Raw genomic sequence first — 13,139 nt, 5'->3', positions numbered from 1 at the left:
TTGAGGTACAGTAAGAAGGTTAGCATAAGTAAGAAGGGAGCAAAGTGCGCAGTCTGGGTTATAGTAAGAGAGCAACGAGTTGAGTTAGGAGGTAGAGGGTTGTACCGGGTGGGACCGGAGCCTGCGTAGACTACCTCTCCCCAGTATAACGATAATAATGGAATACCAAAGAAAGAGGTGTGTAAGTCCAGGTTGATAGTTTATTTAGAGTGGAACGCAGTGGGGGCTTACCCACAGAACAGTCCGTGGCAGCCGGCGGACTTGGAGAGATCACACCACACCCTTCCCCGGCATGCACTGCCTTATATCCCCTCTGGTGTGCCAAGAACAAAGGGGGCCCTGTATGGGCAGAGGGGAGGGCGGCAACGGCCACCTGGCTTGATGTTCCCTTCCAGATATCTCTGGGGCCCCAAGATTAGTGAGGCAGTATGTCCTTGTCAGTCATTCACCATACAGTCTTCTTGCTGCCATGGGGCCTCCTTCCTCCAGCAGATCTGTCTTCCTCCCACCCGGTGTTGGCACTACGCCATCGTTGTGCAATTAACGAGGCAGGATAGAGCGGGCGTCGGTCTTGACTGTGCCTACCCAAATGGTTCCCATGGAATCTGACTGTACAAGGGTTGAAGAGGATGACTGAGTGCTTTAAAGCCAATGGTGAGAAGTTTCTGACTGATGTAGAAGTGAATAGGCAACCTCTGGAGGTTCTTGAGGAGTGGGGAAAAAAGGCCTGAATGTTTCTGTAGAAAAATGATCCAGGCAGCAGAGTGAAGTATTGACTGGAGTGGAGAGACAGGAGGCAGGAGGTAAGCAAGAGTAGATTAGTGGTCTATCAAATATGAAGGAAGAAGGAGGATGTGGACAAGGGGTCAGTGGTGAGATAAATGAGATTGAGGTATAGTGAGGAGGTTGGAGTCAGGGAAGCAAAGTGTGCAGGCTAGGTTTTAATGAGGGAAGGTGTTATCCTTGTCTTCTTGAGGCTCAGGACCCATAGCAGAGCTGTGTGCCCCAGGTTGCTTCCACCATGGAACCCTGTACATAGAGACTCTGCTGTCACAGGGCAACCTTGGGCTGTTGTGGTGGTTTTTTCCCCCACTCCTTCACATCCCCCACTTGAGACCATGGTCTGGGTTGAGCTCGGCGCTGTGGGGATCCAAACTGCATTGTTGCTCCCACAACCTGGGGTGGGTCCTGAAGCATGGAGAGGGGACTCAGAGCTGCCACCACTGTAGAGTTGATGCTGCTCCTCCCCTCCCCATCCCCTTTCACCTGCAGCACACCCTGAGAACCAGATCCGCTGCCTCTTTGGAGCTTCTCTGTGGTGAACAGGGAATCTATGCCCTCACATAGTACCTCCCTCCCCCTGCTAATTCTGGTGCCCGGCTCTACTGTTGGCTCACCTCCAGCATCCCAGGACCATTCTACCCCTTTCCACACACCCCCACATGCCGAGGTACCATGGCACGTCTCTCAGCCCCTCCCCAGAGCACATCCTGCAGCATCTCCTGAAGCCATTACCACCACAGGACACCTCTAACACCCACTCAATCACAGCTTGGGATTGATTCCATCACCACACGTTTCTTCAGTCCTAAGTGTTTGGGGAGTTCTCCCTTTTTCCCTCCACCTCTCCCCCCACCACATACACACACACTCATACACACACACACACACACACACAAACACACACATATCTCAGTGTTATATAGCTCCAAGATGGCAGATCAGGTCATGAGGTGGAAATCATCAGATTGTTGCAGAAGGAACTAAGATTGAAGAATGGGCACTGCTGAAGACCAAGGAATGCCAACTTCTTGTTCAACCACCAGTGAAAAGTCCCAGAACCTGACTGACAGCATGGGGACTAATGATGAGTTGCATCAGGGAGACCTTCTGTGGGAGGGACAAGGGAACCTGACACAGTCACCTGGATGTGGGATTCTGCAAATGGATGGATATATTAAAACCTCACCCATATAAGAGCCCACATTCAGTACCTGGACTGGTGGTCATGTGCTGAGACTTCCTGGGAAGGAATGGGATTATAGGTATATGATTTGAAGTGAGTTTGTGTTCTCTACTCTTCGCCTCTCTGAGAGTGATAGTATCATTGTTTTAGTCAGCTGTGAACAGGATGGTGGAGCTCTTAGGACCTGCCTTTGGGTCTGTAGAACATATGCATAGGTTCATCTAGAAGGTCCTTAAGAAAGGGGGAAAATAGTGGGTGGCTTGTTCTTTGGGAATGGAGGAAGGGGATTTGTGACTCAAAAGGGAAGCCAAAAAGGAATTGGGTTAAAGGAGAGGTACTCCAGGCTTTGGTGGGAGGGAGACAGTTCCTAAGAAAAGAAGTGGATGATTTACAGGCACATATCACTGGTTTGGAGGATGTTGTTGAGCTAGAGAGGGTCCTCAGTAACAGCAGTATCAACTACTACCAAGGAGGAAAATCTGTATGGCAAGGGGGTAAGGGATAAATGGGAATTATAATTGGAGGTTTGGAGGCTGAAAAAGAGGTGAGAACCCTGAAGGGGAGGAAACCTGAAGTAGGGCTTTATCCAGATACTCAAGATGCTCTTTTTCATGCTTCTGCTCCACTTACCACCAGTGTCCAGGAACTCCAAGATCCTCCCTAAGCCATTTGGTGATGGCAGTGGCATGGAGGAGTAAACAGGCTTCCAGGTAAGAGGGAGGTATGGCCTTGAGGAGTGGGACTCTCCTCTCCCCAATTCACACCTATTTGATGGAGCCTGTGGCACCTGGACCCATTATGGTCCATCAGATGAGCAGTAACCCTTCACTGCTGTCCTCGAAGAGGTGATGGTCTCTACTCTAACTCTATAAGAGACAGAAGCCCTGTACAAACAACTGGAGGTGGGGAGTGGGGGCTTAGACATTGGAATACCTTCCCCTGTTGATTGATAAAGTAGAGCAAGCAATGATGGAATATCGTTCTGCTAGCGAGGACAAGTTGTGAAGGCTTTGTTAAAACCCAAGATAATGGGGCACTTGGTGTTGGGCAGTTTTGAAAAGAAGTGGAAAAACTGTGTTCATGGAGATATAGCCTGAATATGGAAATAGAGAACATGAGAGCACAAGAGAGGGAATATCATGGGTTCAAACATGGGAGGACATTCAACTAGAGTAAGCCAGGATCATTCCACTCTATGTGGAAGAATGGAGGGTGGGATCATTGGACCAACCAAACTCGTGGCAACACCTCATGGAAGCATGGGGTACCCTTACTGATACTAAACTTAGAAAGGAATTGGAGATGAAAAGTGGAGATTTGCTAAGAAACCAGTTACATGGTTACTAGGTTAAGGTAGAGGCTTGATGAAGAAATAAGATGGAAGAAAACAGACAAATGGTTAGAGTGTTGTGGGAATAATAATAATGATAATGGTACTTGTTAAGTGCTTACTATGTACCAAGCACTGTTCTAAGTGCTGGGGTAGATACAAGTTAATCAGGTTGGACACAGTCCCTCTCTCTCATGGGGCTCACATTCTTAATTCCCATTTTACAGATGAGGAAACCGAGGCCCAGAGAAGTTAAGTGACTTGCCCAAGGTCACACAGTAGAAAATTGGCAGAGCTTGTTTTAGAAACCAGGTCCTTCTGATTCCCAGGCCCTTGCTCTTTCCATTAAGCCACGATGCTTCTCCCAGAGATATAAATCCAGTTGCACAAGTTACAGATGCTTTGATGAAACTCGCTAAGATACAATTACAGGCTGCTGAGAGAGTATGGGGGATGTCTGATAGGTCAGAGGAAACAATGTGAAGTCCCCAATCGAAAAGAGCATTCTGCTTGGGGACTGTGACCAAAGGAAAGGGACCTACTATCAGGAAGGGACCTGGGGAGTGGATCTGTTCCCAAGGGGCTTGTAGGGCACATGATTTCTCTAGCAATGTTAAATATGAGGTTCAGGGCTGGATGAATGAGAGTTGTTGGAGTCAACATGGAGGAGCTGTTGGAGGGAAGGGAACAGTGAGCTCAATCCAGCCTATAGCCTCATTTCTTATAAATGAGGGATATTAGCCCAGAAGCTCCATTAAGCTGGACCACAGTGTCAGGCTCTGGGTGGCTGGGAGAGTAGTAGATGAGAGTCACAGTCTTTCTCGACCCCACTTCCCCTTCCAGTTCTCATCCTATCTCCCTCCTGCCCTTTCTTTCCAAACTCCTAGAATGAGTCATCTACACTTGCTGCCTGGTATTCCTAAACTCCAACTCTCTCCTGGGTCCCCTCCGATCTGGCTTTTGTCCCCTCCACTCCACCGAAACTGCCCTCTCTAAGGTCACCAGTGACCTTCTTCTTGCCAAATCCAATGGCTCCTACTCTGTCCTTATCCTCCTAGACCTCTCAGCTGCCTTTGACACTGTTGACAATTCCCTTCTCCTTAACACTTTATCCAACCTTGGCTTCACGGACTCCATCATCTCCTGGTTCTCCTCTTATCTTTCTGGCCGTTCATTCTCAGTCTCCTTAGCAGGCTCCTCCTCCTCCCATCGACTAACTGTAGGTGTTCCTCAATTGACCCTTGAGGAAGGGTCAGTTCTTTGCCCTCTTCTGTTCTCCATCTATACTCACTCCCTTGGTGAACTCATTTGCTCCCACGGCTTCAACTATCATCTCTATGCAGATGACACACAAATCTACATCTCTGCTGTTCTCTCTCCCTCCCTCCAGGCTTGTATCTCTTCTTGCCTTCAGGACATCTCCACCTGGATGTCTGCCCTCCACCTAAAACTCAACATGTCCAAGACTGAGCTCCTTATCTTCCCTCCCAACCCTGCTCTCTCCCTGACTTCTTTGTCACTGTGGATGGCACTACCATCCTTCTTGTCTCACAGGCCTGCCAACTTGGTGTCATCCTTAACTCTGCTCTCTCATTCACCCTACACATCCAATCCATCACCAACACCTGCCAGTCTCACCTTCACAGTATCGCCAAGATCCGCCCTTTACTCTCCATCCAAACTGCTACCGTGCTGGTACAAGCTTTCATAATATCCCAACTGGATTATTGTGTCAACATCCTCTCTGATCTCCCATCCTCTTGTCTCTCCTCGCTCCAGTCTATTCTTCATTCCACTGTCCAGATCATCTTTCTACAGAAATGTTCTGGGTATATCACTCCCCTCCTCAAAAAACTCCAGTGGTTGCCTATCAACTTTGGCATGAAACAAAAACTCCTCACTCTTGGCTTCAAAGCTCTCCATCACCTAGCCCCCTCCTACCTCACCTCCCTACTCTCCTTCTACAGCCTACCCCATACACTCTGCTCTTCTGCGGCTAACCTCCTCACGGTCCCTTCTAGGTGCCTGGCCTGCCATCGACCCCTGGCCCACATCCTACCACTGATCTGAAATGCCCTCCCTTCTCTCATTTGCCAGACCAACTCTCTTCCCCTCTTCAATGCCCTACTGAGAGTTCACCTCCTCCAGTAGGCCTTCCCAGACTGAGCCCTCCCTTTCCCTCTGCTCCTTCTCCCCTCCCACCTGTCTGTGGTACAGCATCACTGACTGACCTTCCTGAAAACACTTCAAGACCGGGGCACTATGCAAGGCATTCTTCAGTTTCAGCCAGGTCATGTGGGCTTTCTAAGACAAATGGAACTCTATGACCCTCAGAACCTGCCAGAGAGGGTTCTCCAAAAAACTTGCCATGGCTATAAAGTCCCATCAAAACCTCATCAAGTTCAGGAATGAGTGTAATGTCTTCACTTTACCAGGTGGTGGGAAAGCTTCTATTAGGACAACTCAATTCTTATCAATTTTCCTCCCTTCTTGCCCAATGCATATGCCAAAAAACTCACTTCTGATTGGACTACCTCTGGCCAATCAGCCACAATCAATCAGCCAATCAGATGGGGGTCATTTTATTCTCCCATCTCACAGGCACTCCTGAATGAGTCGAGTCCTATCTCAACACTGGTCTGGTGTCATGGTCCAGATCAGTAGGTCATCGACATATTGTGTGACTCACCCTTTCTCTGGACAGAGCTGTCATACTGCCAGATGCAGCATGCTGTAGTGGATAGAGCAGAAGATGGGCCTGGAAGACAGAAGATCATGGGTTCTAATCCCAACTCTGTCATTTGTCTGCTTCACTTCTCTGGGCTTCAGCTACCTTATCTGTAAACTGGGGGTTGAGACTGTGAGTCCCACATGGGAAAGGAACTGTGTCCAGCAGGAGTTGTTTATATCCACCGCAGTACTTAGTACAGTGCCTGACTCATAGTAAGTGCTTAACTAATACCATAACTATTAGATGAAATAGGGTCAGTGAATTGTGTAACCAGTTTTAGATGATCTGCTGTCCTCCCCAAATGAATGCTGTTTTCATCCCACTGATCTTGTCCATTTGGAGATTTCAGAACCCATTTGAATGTCAATAACATAGAAATACTGGGCCTCTTCGGAAATTTGACCAATTAGATCATTACAGGTGGCCACAACTGGTGCTAGTGCTGGAGTAACTGCATTGAGTGCCCTGTAATCATAAATGGTTAGCCTCCATGTCCCATTCATTTTTTTCACTAGCCATACTGTATAGTTCAGCAGTGAGCGGCAAGGCCTCACATATCCCTGCTGATCTAGCTCTTTTACAACCATTCCCAACTCCTCATCTGCCTTGGGTAGTTGTGCTACTCTCTCTGGGGTTTTGGCCATTATCCCTGAATGATGAAGGGTTCTTTAGGTATCAGTCCTGCTTCTAGGCTGTCCTTGGACCAGACATTGATGTCCTTCCAACCTGCAGGCACCTCACCAGGCTTCCTTTCCTTTACAGAATTAACAGTCATCAATTTCTTCTGCTGCACCATCAGTGGAAGCCCACCATCACAAGATAAAGTTCATCCAATCTATTAGTGCTTGCCACAGGGATGGGGGCCCAAATACATTATGTGTAGGATTGGCTAACCATGTCCCCAACAAATCAGCCCATCCTCTACAGCAACCCAACACTCTACCAAAGGATTAGAGATTACCACACATGTAACCCCTTTCCGAAGGCCTTATCCCACTGCCCCTACTTTTGGGTCCTGTCCAGCTCTTGTCCAGTTTATAAGAAGCCCGAGTGTTAATGAGTAACTCATTCATTCATTCAATCGTATATATTGACCGCTTACTATGTGCAGAGCACTGTACTAAGTGCTTGGAATGTACAGTTCGGCAACAGATAGAGAAAATCCCTGCCCAACAATAAGCTCCCAATCTAAACGGGGAGACAGAGAACAAAACAAAACAAAACAAAACAAAACAAAACAAGTACTCTGGCGTCAATATCATCAAGATAAATAGAATCATAGATATATACACATCATTAAATGAATAGAGTAATAAATAATATATACAAATATGCACAAGTGCTGTGGGGAGGGGAAGGGGGAAGAGCAGAAGGCAGGAGAAGGGGGAATGGGGAAGGGAGGAGGAGCAGAGGGAAAGGGAGGGCTCAGTCTGGGAAGGCCTCCTGGAGGAGGAGGTGAGCTCTCAGTAGGGCATTGAAGAGGGGAAGAGAGTTAGTCTGGCAGATGAGAGGAGGGAGGGCATTTCAGATCAGTGGTAGGATGTGGGTCAGGGTGAGACCAGTAGGTTTGGGTGACGTTTAGCATCTGGGTTAGGGCTAGGTTCAGGTTTAAGGTGAGGATAACGGTAAAGATTTGTGTTAGTGCTAGGGTTAGGATTAAGAGAGTTAAGAGATATGGTTAGGGTTGGGGTTAGGGTTAAATTTCAGGTTAGGACTAGAACTTGAGGTATGGCTAGGGCTAGGGTTAGAGTTAGGGTTTAGATTAGGGTTAGGGTTGGGGATAGTTTGGGGGTTAGGGCAAGGGTTAGGGCTCGGATCCACTTTAAGGTTAGAGTTAGGGCTCCGGTTAGTGTTAAGATTAGGGCTAATGTTATTGTTAGTGCTAAAATTAGGGGTAGGGGTAGGGGTAGGGGTAGGGGTAGTTCAAAAGTTAGGACTGAGGCTAGGGTTAATGTTAGGGTTAGATTTAGCATTTTGGCTACAGCAAGGGTTAGGGATAACATTATGGATAGGGTTAGGGGTGGGGAAAGGGCTAGAGTTAGGGTTCGCGTAAGGGTAGGATTAGGGTTAGGTTTAAGGCTCTGGATAGGACAGAGCTAGGGTTGGTTTAGAGTGACTATTAGGAGTAGGGCTAGGGTTATTTTTAGGGCCTCTGTAAGAGTGAGTGAAAAGGTAAGGGTTACGGTTAGTGGTAGGTTGAGGCCTAGGCATAAGCCTATGGTTAGGTTTTAGGTTACAGTTAGGCTTTGGGTTAACATTAGGGTTAGGGTTTGCATAAAGGTTAGGGTTAGGCCTGGGGCTAGGGCTAGGGTCAGGGTTTAGTAAGAGTTAGAGTTAGTTGAGCATTAGGGTTAGGGTTAGTGATAGGCTTAAGGCTATGCCTTGGGCTAGGGTGAGGGGTAGGGCTATGCCTGGGGCAATCGTTAGGATTAGTGTTAGAGATAGGGTTAGGGTTAGGGTTAAGTCTAGTCCTAGGCTAGCTTTAGGGTTAGGGTTAGGGCTATGGCTAGGATTAGGGTGATAGGGTAAGAGTTAGGACTAGGGTTGGGGTTAGGGATATGTTCCTGGATAGGGTTAGGTTGATGGTTAGTGTTAGGGTTCAGATTTGGGTTAGTCCTAAGGTTAGGTTTAGGATTAGCCCAAGGATTAGGGTTAAGGTTTGGGGTAGGGTTAGGGCTAAAGCTAGAGATAAGGCTAGGGTTAGAGCTAATGTTAGGGCTGGGCTTATGGTTAAGGTTAGGGTTAGTATTAAGGTTAGGGCTAGGGTTACTGTTGGGTTACTTTAGGCCTAGGGCTAGTGTCATGGTTAGAGTTAGGGGCTAGAACTAAGCAGTTAGGGTTTGTATTAAGGTTGGGGATAGGGTCAGGATCAAATGAGAATAGGATTAGGGGGTGGGCTGAGTTAGGGTTACAGTTAAGGTTAAGTTAGAATTATGGCTAGTAATATAGATAGGGTTAGACTTACCATTAGAGTTAGGTCACGTTAGGGTTACCATTAATTGTAGGGTTAAATTTGAGTTAAGGGTTAGGGTTAGGATCAGCATTAGGATTAGGGCTGGAGCTAGGTCTAAGGCTAGTGTTGTGGTAGGGATTATGGCTAGTACTAGGACTATAGTGAATGTTAAATTTAGGGTTAGGGCTAGGACTAGGGCTAGGGCTAGGGGTAGGGCTAGAGGTAGGCTTAGTGTTAGGGCTAAGAGTTAGGGTTAAGTTTAGGGCTAAGTTTAGGTTTAGGGTAAGGGATAGGGTTAGGTTTAGCGTTAGGGTTAGGATAACTATTAGGGTTAGATATTGGTTAAGGTTCAAGTTAGGCTTAGTGTTAGGTTTAGGTTTAGAGTTAGGGTTAACGGTAGATTTCAGTATATGGTTAGTGTTAGGGATATGACCAAGGCTATGGGTAGGGCTAAGGTAAGTATTAGACCTGGGGTTAGGGTTATGGCTAGTGATAGAACTAGGGCTAGAAATAGTGTTAGGCTTAAATTTAGGGTTAGTGTTAAGGCTAGCACTAGTGGTACCACTAAGTTTAGGGTCCTCTGTTTGCTGACAACGCTCCTATGCTCGAGCTGCCGAGAGCTGCTGACGAAAGTCCAAGCACCAAGCCGACCTCATACATTTCAAATTTATCCTTTCCTACCTTAACTCTGCCCTCTCCTCCGCCAGGCAAAACTTCTTCTCCTCCCTCATCGACACCCATGCCCGTCATCCCCGCCAATTGTTCCGGACCTTTAACTCTCTCCTTAGGCCCCCTGTTCCTCCCCCTCCCCCATCTCTCACCCCCAATGATCTGGCCACCTACTTCATCACAAAAATTAACACAATCAGGTCTGACCTCCCCAAAGTCACCCCTCCTCCCTCCCCTCCCTCCCACCAACCCTCTCCCCTACTTTCCCATCCTTCCATGCAGTATCCTCAGAGGAGATCTCCCTCCTCGCAAGTGCCACCCCCTCCACCTGCCCCTCGGACCCCATTCCCGCTCACCTTATAAAAACCATCGCCCCTGCACTCCTACCTTCCTTAACTTCTATTTTTAACCACTCAATCTCCAATGGTTCCTTCCCCTCTGCCTTCAAACATGCCCATGTCTCCCCCATTCTAAAAAAACCGCTCTTGACCCCACTTCCCCTTCCAGTTATCGCCCTATCTCCCTACTACCCTTCCTTTCCAAAATCCTAGAACGAGTCATCTACACTCGCTGCTTAGAATTCCTTAACTCCCATTCTCTCCTGGACCCCCTCCATTCTGGCTTCCGTCCCCTCCACTCTACCCAGACTGCTCTCTCTAAGGTCACCCATGACCTCCTTCTTGCCAAATCCAGTGGCTCCTACTCCATTCTAATCCTCCTTCACCTCTCAGCTGCCTTTGACACTCTCGACCATCCCCTCCTCCTCCACACCTTATCTCACCTTGGCTTCACGGACTCCATCCTCTCCTGGTTCTCCTCTTATCTCTCTGGCCGGTCATTCTCGGTCTCCTTCGCAGGCGCCTCCTTCCCCTCCCATCCTTTAACTGTTGGAGTTCCTCAAGGGTCAGTTCTTGGCCCTCTTCTGTACTCCATTTAACACTCACTTCCTTGGTGAACTCATTCGGTCTCCCGGCTTTGACTACCATCTCTACGCAGATGACACACAGATCTACATCTCCGCCCCTGTCCTCTCCCCCTCCCTTCAGGCTCGCATCTCCTCCTGCCTCCAGGATGTCTCCACCTGGATGTCTGCCCATTACCTAAAACTCAACATGAGCAAGACAGAGCTCCTCATCTTCCCTCCCAAGCCCGGTCCTCTCCCAGACTTCCCTATCACCGTGGTTGGTACGACCAACCTTCCCATCTCTCAGGCCCGCGATCTCGGTGTCATCCTTGACTCGTCTCTCTCGATCACCCCACACATCCGATCCATTACCAAAACACGCCGGTCTCACTTTTACAATATCGCCAAGATCCGCCCTTTCCTCTCCACCCAAATGGCTACCTTACTGCTACAGGCTCTTGTTAAATCCCGGCTAGACTACTGTGTCAGCCTTCTCTCTCATCTCCCTTCCTCCTCTCTTGCCCCGCTCCAGTCTATTCTTCACTCCGCTGCCCGGCTCATCTTCCTGCAGAAATGATCTGGGCATGTCACTCCCCTTCTTAAACACCTCCAGTGGTTGCCTATCAACCTCCTCTCCAAACAACAACTCCTCACTCTAGCCTTCGAGGCTCTCCATCACCTAGCCCCTTCCTACCTCTCCTCCCTTTTCTCTTTCTACTGCCCACCCCGCCCGCTCCGCTCCTCTGCCACCCACCTCCTCACCTTCCCTCGGTCTCGCCTATACCACCGTTGACCCCTGGGGCACGTCCTCCCGCTGTCCCGGAATGCCCTCCCTCCTCACCTCCGACAATCTAATTCTCTTCCCCTCTTCAAATTCCTACTTAAAGCTCACCTCCTCCAAGAGGCCTTCCCAGACTGCACTCCCCCCTTTTTCCCTCTGCTCCCTCTACCCCCCCTTCACCTCTCCTCAGCTAAACCCTCTTCTCCCCACTTTCCCTCTCCTGTCCCACCCTCTCAGCACTGTACTTGTCCGCTCAACTGTATATATCTTTATCACCCTATTTATTTTGTTTATTTTGTTTAATGAGATGTACATCACCCTGATTCTATTTAGTTTCCATTGTTTTTATGAGATGTTCTTCCCCTTGACTCTATTTATTGCCATTATTCTTGTCTGCCTGTCTCCCCCGATTAGACTGTAAGCCCGTCAAAGGGCAGGGACTGTATCTGTTGCCAATTTGTACATTCCAAGTGCTTAGTACAGTGCTCTGCACATAGTAAGTGCTCAATAAATACTATTGAATGAATGATGAATGAGTTAGGGTTAGGGTTAAGGTTAGGGTTAAGGTTAGGGCCTATGCTAGGTCCAGGGATAGTGTTTGGGTTGGAGTTACGACCTGGCCCAGGGTCATTGTGAACATTAGGCTTTTGGGTTAAGATTAGAGTTAGAGCAAAATCTAAGGATAAAGCTAGGGTTAGAGTTAATTTTATGGCTAGGTTTATGGTTAAGATTAGGGTTAAGGCTAGGGTCACTGCTGGGTTTACTTTCAGCCTAGGGCTAGCATCAGAATTCGGGTTAGGGCGAGGCCTAAGAGTAGGCTTAGCTGTAGGCTTCGGGATAGCGTTAGTTATAAATTTACGGCTATGATGGACTTTAGGATTAGAGTTAGGATTAGGGCTAGGGCTAGGTTTATGGTTGTAGCTGTGTCAGTGTTATGTTTAGGCTAATGGCTGGGATGAGGCTTAGGCCTAGGGTAGGGTTAATATTTATGTAATATTCATGGTTAGGGTTAGCATTAAGTTTGGGGCTACAGTTAGAATGCGGGATAGGTTTAGGGTGTAGGGTTAAGGTTAGGATTAGAGTAAAGCTTAGGTTTAGGGTTAGGGTTATGGCTAGTGCCAGAACTAGGGCTCTAGATAGGGTTAGGCTTACCATTAGGGTTAGGTAACGTTGGGGTTATCACTGAGGGTACCATTAGTTTTAGGGTTAAATTTGGGTTATGGGTTAGAGTTAGGATTAGCATTAGGGTTAGGGCTGGAGCTCGGCCTAAGGCTAGTGTTATGGTTGGGGTTACGGCTAAACCCAGGGCTATGTTGAATGTTAGGCTTAGGGTTAGGGCAAGGACTAGGGCTAGAGCTGGGTATGTCTTTGGGTTTAGAGTTAGGGCTAGTGTTAGGGCTAAGACTAGGGTTAGGTGAGGGCTAGGCCTAGACCTTGGGCTCCAGGGTAAGATTAGGTACAGGGTTAGGATTAGAGTAACTATTAGGGTTAGGTGTTGGTTAGGTTTCAAGTTGAGTTTAGTGTTAGGATTAGTGTCAGAGTTAAGTTTAAGGTTGGGATTAAAGATAGGTTTAGGTAGTTGGTTAGAGCTAAAACTGAGCTCCTTATCTTCTCTCCCAAGCCCTGTCCTCTCCCTCACCTCCCTGTCACTGTGGACGGCACTACCATCCTTCCTGTCTCACAGACCTGCAATCTTGGTGTTGTCCTGGACTCAGCTCTCTCAATCACCCCACACATCCAATCTGTCACCAATACCTGCCAGTCGCACCTTCACAATATCACCAAGATCCACCCTTTCCTCTCCA

The sequence above is a fragment of the Ornithorhynchus anatinus genome, chromosome 14 (assembly GCF_004115215.2).
Source record: "Ornithorhynchus anatinus isolate Pmale09 chromosome 14, mOrnAna1.pri.v4, whole genome shotgun sequence".
NCBI lineage: Eukaryota > Metazoa > Chordata > Mammalia > Monotremata > Ornithorhynchidae > Ornithorhynchus > Ornithorhynchus anatinus.
This window is presented reverse-complemented; position numbering follows the sequence as displayed.